Source organism: Centrocercus urophasianus, unplaced genomic scaffold, assembly GCF_019232065.1.
Source record: "Centrocercus urophasianus isolate 14NV4802_14NV808 unplaced genomic scaffold, USGS_Curo_1.0 seq_40, whole genome shotgun sequence".
NCBI classification, from domain to species: domain Eukaryota; kingdom Metazoa; phylum Chordata; class Aves; order Galliformes; family Phasianidae; genus Centrocercus; species Centrocercus urophasianus.
Window position 1 is genome coordinate 578,338 of NW_024884978.1, and position 8,835 is coordinate 587,172.

Genomic DNA, 8,835 nt, shown 5'->3' on the forward strand with positions numbered 1-8,835 from the left:
TGCCCTTGGCAGGGCTTCAGGCTGGGCTCCTCTGGGCTAAAACCTCTCGTTCCTTCCCCTCAAGAGGGATTTAGAGCTGGGGGAGATGCTCAGATCCCAGCTCATCCATTACGCCCTGGTATTAGGATCCATTACTGCTCTTTTGGTGAAGCTGGGGGCCTCTGCCCTATATCCACAAGCCCTCCCTGTGTTAATGCACCGGCTGTGGGCTCAGACCCAGCTCCCAGCGGTCATTATGTAAATAAAGTGCAGGGGCAAAGATTTTGATCCCATTAGGTTGGATTAGTGCCTTGCGAGGCCTTGGCATTAAAATGTCAGCAGCAGCGAAGGGAGAGAGCAAGAATAAGTGAGCTGGGTCACCTCTGTTCCCCTTCCTGCCCTCCTTCCCTGTTACCAGCACTTGGCATCCCATTATCCCATCCATCACCACCGATGGTTTGGGTAAAGACAGCGCGGCCGATCTCCCTCCTCTGTGCTGCAGGAGGAAACGTGCAGTTAGGTGGAGCTCTCAGTGTGGAAGGGGCTGAGAGGGGCTGTGTTGGGCTGGCATGGCATGGAACGGCATAGCATGGCATGGCACCTCGGTGGTGGTCCCAGGGAGCTGAGCACTTGCCTGTGCCACAGACAGATGTGTGCAGATGTTCCCAGGGCCACCTCTCCGTCTCACTGATGCCTGTGTTTGGAAAGTGATGAATTTCTGCACCAACTAATTAGTCTCTAATTAGCGAGTGGTGTGTAAACAGTCACGACAGATGGGGGAAAGAAAGAATTAGCAGTAATGACCCTTTGGTCAGGGGGATGTGGCTGTCATACCCCAGAAGTGCTCCACCATATCCAGGACCCAGCTGCCCCAGCTCTGTGCTGGTGTTGAGGCTGTAGGGGCCCACGTGTCCCATGCTGAGACCTCACCACAGCCCATGCATGGGAAATTTCCACTCCTCCTGCTGCCCCCGGTCCCTGTGCCAGGGCGCAGCGGGCACTGTGGGCACGGATGCCCTTGTCATGCAGCAGGCAACAGGCAGGCAATGCGTGGCTGCTGGGGGGGACGGGAGCTGCTCTGTCCGAGGCGGCGGCGTTGACCTTCGTGGGTGGATAACGATTGCATGATCAATAGCAGAATTAGGAGACACCGCCTCCTCTGCACCGCTTTTCACCCTTTAATGCAGAACAGATGGCTCGGATGCTTCAAAGCGAGAGGAGACTTAGCTGCTTAAAATCAAATTAGGATCTGTGCAAACAGCGCGCCGGCCCTGGGGAAGGTGCACTGGGAGCACTGTGCTGCGCCTGGCTCTGCAACACCATCACATCAGGCATGGCACAGCACAGTTGGTGCTGTGGTGGGGGTAGGGGGTACATGGCAGCACAGCCCCACAGCCTGGTGTTCCCATGAGGGCTGTGCCCGTAGGTTGGGTCCTATCCCTGTGGTCCTGCAGCTGCAGTGATGCAGTGGGATCCAACATGGGTGAGGCCCTGGAGCTGCAAGCTGAGCTTCTCTGCTGCTTGAGCAGGACGTGTGGACACCCCCAAGCATGTGTGTCCCTGCATGGACACAGATCCCGCACCAAGGCTCACATGTGCATACCTGCAAGCCTGGCTCTGCCCCCTACAATATGCAGGGCAGGGTCGGGTCTGCTGTGGAGTTCAGCCCTGATGCACATCCAGAGGGCAGCGGGAAAGGAGCAGCCCCTGCCAACTTGAGCACTGCACTGAGGAGTCAGGCAGGAGGGTGAAGTGAAGGAGGAGAGGGAATGGGCTGCCCCCAAGGAAAGCAATGGTGGGGTGTGGAGCTCTGAGCTCCTGCAGAGCCCAACCCCATTGAGGGGAGGTGAGCTGAGCCCCATATCCTGCTCCTGGGCACCCTGGGGCCAGTGGTGCTGTGCTGCCAGCTCACGGTGTGCAGTGCCTGGGCTGGAATGCAGCCTGTGCACGCAAGAAAATCAGAGCCCGGCCCCAAAGTAAAAACCCGAAGCTGTGATTGAAAGCGCACTTGAAAGCTGCTGGGGAATATGAATGTGTCTTTGAAGTAAAAGGGCCTCCATTTGTTAAGCAGAAAATGGAGCTGTGTGTTTCGATTTATAGTTTTACTTAGCAAATAAAACAGGAGACGAGTAAGTGTTTATGCCTTGCTCTGCTCCCAGCCCCTCCGCCCTGTGCCCCCCCCCCCCTCCCCGAGTTAAAAGCTCCGTGCTTCTGAAGCGCTACAAAGGCAGCCAGGAATAAAGCAAAGAAAGCAGCTTAGACAAACCCTAGATGGGCTAAGCTGGTGTCGATAGGCTCGGGAAATGGCTGGGCTGGGCAGCAGCCAGGTGTAGGGGTCTCCGGGCTGGGAGCTGCACTGGGGGGAGCACACAAACTGGGATCCCCCATCGCTCAGGGCTGCTGGAATAATCCTACACATGAGATGATGGGGTTGGGGTCCTGCTGCTGCACTGCTGTGGGTTAGCGAGCTGTGGGGCAGCTCTGAGCCCTCTCCCTTCTCTCTCCCTGCAGATGATGTGTCCCCATATTTTAAGACGGAGCCGGTGCGCAGCCAGGTCCACCTGGAGGGGAACCGCCTGGTGCTGACATGCATGGCGGAGGGCAGCTGGCCTCTGGAGTTCAAGTGGCTGCACAACAGCCGGGAGCTGACCAAGTTCTCCTTGGAGTACCGGTGAGTGCCCTTCTGGGGATGCTCTTGGTTGGGGGTGTGCGTGGGGACCGTCCCACCCTCGTGCTGGGGGCTCATCCTATGCCCTATGCTGGCCCCCATCATTGCTGCATGGAGATGCGTTGGTAGCAGAAGGGCAGCGCGGAGGCAGGAGCAGCAGATTAGCATGCCGGGAGCTGCCTGCTCTGTTTGGAGAGCAAACGACAGCAGAGCCATGGATTTAAGCTGGTCAACATTGAGAGGAGGCATTTGTACAGCTCAGGATTAACGCCGGGCACAGATCATGTCCCATCCAGCCCCAAGCACCGACCGAACCCACGGCCAGCCCTGCACCACAGCCCACGTCAGATTGGCCTTGAAATTGTGCCGGGCACCTCTCGCCGTCTCTTCCGAGTGTGTGTCATCCTCTCTGTTTTAATCAATAATTCAGCCCAAGACAAGCCATTCCCCATTTAAAGGCGTTGAATCCGAAGGCTTCGTGTTGCTGTAGCAACGCGGGGCTGCTCCGGGATGCCAGGAATGCAGACAATGTGGCTGTGATGTCCCCTCCCCAGAGCTGGGTGCCACACTGGAGATGTTACTGTGGTAGCTGTGGGTCCTGGAGACCCCATGGTGCCCCCGCTGAGTCCAGCAGCTGCAGCTCAGCGGTGCCCCAACACCTTGGCTGACCCCCATGGGTGCTCATCCTGATGCTGGGTGCCCAGTGGCACCGTAGACAGATCCTTCACCCTGCTGAGCCCCGTGATGTCAGCAGCCCAGTGCGGGTGATGCAAGGCGTTATGGGGTTCAGTGGGGTTGTGGAGATGCAGACCCCGTGCAGGGATTTGCCCCAGCGTGTGCCCATGTCCCCACATTGCCCTGGGATGGCCCACACTCTGCATCCCCCGGACCCCTGGTCAAGGTGACTGCCATCCCCTGAGCCCTCTGCCTCCAGCTCCAGCTCACAGCCAGAAGGGATTAAGAAAGGAAGCGAGAAAACAAGCAAACACACGCGGAAAACCCAAACAAACCGAGCTGCTGAGCTGCAGCTAATGAAGCAAATGGGCTCTGTGCAAATCACTGCCTGCCTCTCACCCGGCTGTGCCACGGCAGGGACGCAACCTGCCGGCGTCGGCTTAACTCAGCACGGCGTGTGCTGCCCGTCCACGGCTCTCTGAGGGGATTTCGTGTGTCGAGAAGAGACTTTGGATGCCTCGTCTGCAATTGAAGGCTGCCGGTGAGGAAGGCAAAGGACCAAAATTAGTTATGATGGGCATAAATTGAATTTTAATAGAGATGTAGGTGGCGCAGAGCCAGCCTGCTCAGGCAGTGGGAAGGTGGTAATTAAAAGTTAACGAGTTTAGAAACAGAGTAATCCTTGGAGAGGGGAGAGCTGGGGCTGATGGCTGGGAGCGCGGAAGGGATGCTGGGGCTGGGGGTACCTTGGTGGTGGTGGGCTGCAGCCAACACCACACATGGGACTGGCACGAACCCACGTGTCCCTGCTCTGTGGGACCCATAGCAGCTCACACCTTCTTGCCAGCAAGGCCGCTCACCCAGGGAGCCACACTTCCTGGCCAGGGCAGTGTGTCATTGAGCCTTCAGTCTCAGCATCCTCCCTGCTCCTCCCCACATCCCTTCCTGCAGCAGTGCATCCCGGCTGCACCTCCAGCTGCTCCCAGCCCTGCGCCTTTTACGTGTTTTTGCCCCTTCTAGCCATTTTCCCAGGAGCTGGGGCTCATATCCCCTCTACTCCATGAGCTGCCCCTGTTGGTCTGTTCGCCTGGACGAGCTTGATCCCACGTTGTAAGTCGAGGAGCTGCTCTCTCCCAATTTGGCAGCGTGTTTCCATAGCAACTGCCCTTTCCTTCCCGCAGCAATTCAGCCGCCAGCTTGCGATGGGAGCGACTCGTTGGCGTGTGGTGAAGGGCAGGTGGGGAATAGGCTCTGCAGGTCCCTGGTGCTGGGCCAGCAAAGGACAAGGACATCCCTCTGTGTGCGGGTGGAGCTGTCCTGCTGAGGAGTATCCCGTGCACGAGGGATCTGGAGCCAGGGATCTGGCTCTGTGCATGCGTGGAGCGGTCTCTCACTTGGGAGCATCTCTGGGGACCGTGTGTGTGTGAAGCCGTCCCCTCTCGGGAGCATCTCTGGGGATGGCAAGCAGTTGGGGATTGCAGGGTGGTGGGAGCCAGGCTGGCTCTGTGTGTGCATGGAGCCGTCTCCTCGGGAGCATCTCTGGGGACCACAGGCAAGAGGGGCTCACAAGGTAATGGGGACTCTGCACACACTGAGCCATCCCCTGTGGGAACATCCCTGGGAGCTGCAGGGAGGCTGGAGACCCTCCTGGCTCCACGTGCAGGCAGATCTGCGTCCCCTTTGGGAGCACCCCCAGGGGACAGTGCGCATGCACAGAGCTGTCCCCTCCTTGGGAGCATCGCTGGGGACAGGAGACCAGCAGTGCCATCCCCACTTACATCCTCCATCCATGGGATGCGTGGGGGTGGCTCTCCCATGGGACCCAATGCCTGGGCACCACGCAGTGGGTCCATCCCTTATGCTGTGCTCCCATGCCCTGGCACACCAGTACTGCACTCTCCAGGGCCATCTCTGTTTCGCACCATTGCTCTGGTGCCAGGCTCTCCCATGAGCTCTCTCCGCAGCCTGACTTCTTCTCATACCAGGAATCATCACATGCAAATCAGGCAGCTCGATGCCTTTAATGAAATCCTCCGAAGGAAAGCGTTTCTCTGGTGAATTGAGGATATTTATTTCTCACAGCAGAAATTTAACATGCAGATTAGTTAGGTCTGGTAATTCATCACATGAGATTGTCCTATTAAGGACTGCATCGAGTCCTGCTGCCTTTGGAAATTGCCTTACACATAGATTACCTCTGGACAGACACATCCACGGAGAAGCATCTCCTATCTGCAGTCAGCTCTCTTTCTTCTCTCCCACATCCGTCCATGCCCGTGAGGAGCCCAGCAGCTCCAGAGCTGAGCCCAGAACCCTTTGCCAGGAGCTCAGAGCCCAGGAAAGCAAAAATGCAGCTCTGACACACGCCAGCCTCAGCACAGCGCTGCTCACCTCACTTCTCCAGCAAAACAACATCTGCACCACTCATCCTCCCAGTGCTCCCCTTGGGCAAAGCGCAGCCTCGTGTCTCCTTGCCAGGGTTCCCCCCCCCCAGCTCTGGGTTGGTTTGCATGGCGAGGGCTGACCCAGGAGGGACAGATTTGTCCCTCTGCTCTGATCCTTTGCTGGGTTGGGGTGGGCGGCCCTCAGGGATGCAGGGAGCGCAGTGTGCTACAAACCCAGCTCACTGCCAACCTGTATAGCCTTCAGAGGCTCCCAGTTGTTTGAAAAATGTACTTTGTCCTCAGTTTTTGTAAAAATGGAGCCAGGACCCCCCTATGAAGACGCAGCCTGAGGGCATGCAGGGTGCTCTACTCCTGCCCCCCCCATGCCGTGACACTGCCCACCAGGAGCACTTTGCTGGCTGCTGGGAGAGCTCTGTGCCAGCCCAGGTGTGACACACAGCCTGGGGCACTAATTGCCATTCATTAATATAATTAACAAGAGTTAATGAGCGGAGGTGGGGGGAGGTTGTAGACAGGCTAAGTGGGTGCTCTATCCTGCTGTGTGTTGGGGCTGCTTGCATTGCTGTGGCATGGTGTGACAGGGCAGCACTTCAGGATGGGTAAGGGCAGCGTGGGGGGTGGGGGGGGCTTTGCTTGTGCCCCTGGGATGCAGGAGCTCCTTGTTAATTGGCTCAGGGCTCCAGCAGGGCCTGTGGAAGCAGTGATTCATGGAGCCCTTGTGATTCCCTCACCTGAAGGAATCCCTTCTGGTGTGCAGTGAGATGATGGCTCCAGCCACATGTGTCCAAACAGAATCCTCTCCGATTGGGAGCTAATTGAGATTCAATAACATGCTTAATGGGGGCTGATGAAGTACTGGGGGGTGTATTTAAGCTGTATTGAGCGGGAGCCCAGCTCAGGGCGAGGTGCTGGGGCACATGGCTTGGATGCTGGGAGTCGTTAAACCTCTGCTAAGTGTGTTTAATGCTCACTTGACATTTCATTATCACACAGTAACTATTCAAATACATGTCCCCTCTAGAATTAATTAGTCATTATACGGGATATTAATCAAAGGGGGCTGTGCCAGTGCACTTCTATCCAAAATCTGATCCAGCTGTTGCTGTTACTGTGCTGCATTGAAGGAACTGCACAGATTTCTGTACTCTTCTGGCTTTAAATTTGATGGATCAAATCCTTTGGCTGGTGCTTTTCCCGGCCCCTCTCCACCCCCTCAATCTAATAATAATTCTGCAGTGTCAGCCCCACGCTTCTCAGCAACCCTACAATAATAGAGGCATAAGCATCAACCAGGGCTGGGGCAGGGCTGTGCTGAAGTGTGGGGGCACTGTTAGCGACCCTACAGTAACAAAGCAGTGTGCTGGGGAGCAGAGCAGGAAGCATTTTGGGGCCCTGTGGTGTTGGTGCTGCCAATGCCTTGCCAGGGTTGTGGATGAGAGGGGCTGTGGCTGTCTCGGGGCTGTGCCATGTGGGCACAGCAGTAGGAAGATGGGGAGGGGTCCTTGCACAGGCACCCGTGTTGGGGGTGGGGGGGGATGTCTTTAGGGGTTGCTTTTCCTTTGGGCTGCCCAGTGGCGTCCCCTCTGTGGTGAGTGGGTGTGATTCGTGTGCCCCAGATTGAAAGCAGCTGCTTCTTTGGGATGTTTGCAGCTCTGATTCTGGCTGGAGCCCCATGGGGGTTGGGAAGCTTCCATGTGCACAGCTGAGCTGCTGACGGGAATGGCGCAGGCACCTCTGGGTTGCATAGATGGATGGAGAGGATGCGGTTTCTGATGTGATCCCATCCATCTGCCCCATCCTCCTCCTGCTGCTGGCAGCTCTGCGGAGCCGTGGTCCCCTGGCATGTGGCTTCTGGCTTCAGGGCCCCCGGTGTGAGCATGGCACAGCCGCCTCCTGACTGAGCCTTGAGACTGTGGCTGTTTGCCATCTCGGCATGTTTTGATGCGTGGGTCATTTCTTGCTTCAGAAGTGCTTTTCCCCATGCACAATGCCTTGTCAACCTCTGTCCTTAAATGCAAAACAAACAAACACTGAAGCAGAGGCGTCAGCAGCCAGGGATGCTCTGGGAGTGGGGCAGGACCTCTATCCCAGCCTGAACCCGTGCAGCACATGCCTGTGGGCAGAGCAACCGGGTTAGGTCAGCTTTTGGGTGCTGCAGCCCCCAACTGGAATCAGGGGGGCTGTGCACCGCACTCTTTGTGCCTCCCTGCTCCTCCCACCCCGTGAGCAGCACAAATTCAATCCCTGTCCTCCTGTGGCCACGCTCGCGGAAATTGCATGGGAGCGATGTGGGATGGAGGCTCTGCAGAAGCCAAGTGGCAGAGAACAAAGTCTCTGCTCACGTTGCTTAATAACTGCAGGCCAGACTGCGCCCAGTAATTGATTTCCTTTCTCCGGGCTATTTTCATCCGCTTAGGTGTGTGCAAAGCTGGTTGCTGTAATAGCTCCTGCAGCTCCAGCGGCACGGGGCCAGGGCTCTGCTAATTGGGCTCGTGGGGGCGAAGCCTCCCCCTGCCCATAGGGGAATGCTGCAGAGGGGATGCGTCACATCGGGGGGTGCTCTGAGCGTGGTGGGGGTGTGGAGGGAAGGCCAGGGGGTTCCATGCGTGGGGTTCATGTGGGCATCGGCCGCCGTCCGTCCGTGCGTGCGGTTGGGAGTCGCGGTGCGTGTGATTTATGGGCGAGGACAACACAAGGAGAGCGTGCCCATTATTTCTGGTGTCCGCATCCGTTCCTGACAGCTCCCTGGAATTGAAATATCTTATTTAAAGCCTGCAGGGATCGTTTTAAATATCAGCCGTGACACTCAAGGACTTGTTCCCAAAGGGCATCCTCCCTTCCCGGTGGGGACGGGCAGTCCCTGGCACGCAGCGTGCCCTTTGCTGGGGCTGTGTGACCCTCCCCCTCCTCCCTGCCATGTTTCCTTTTCACGAGAAGATGGGACCCCTCCAAATCCTGCCCTGTCCGTGCCCATATGGGTGGCAGTGTTGTGCTGGAGCTGCCACCCCACTACCATGCCAGGCAGTGGGCACATGGCTCTTCCCAGCAGGTTCACTCCTGAATGCCCGCATCTCCTTTTCCACACCCAGATTCCCATAGGCACTATCT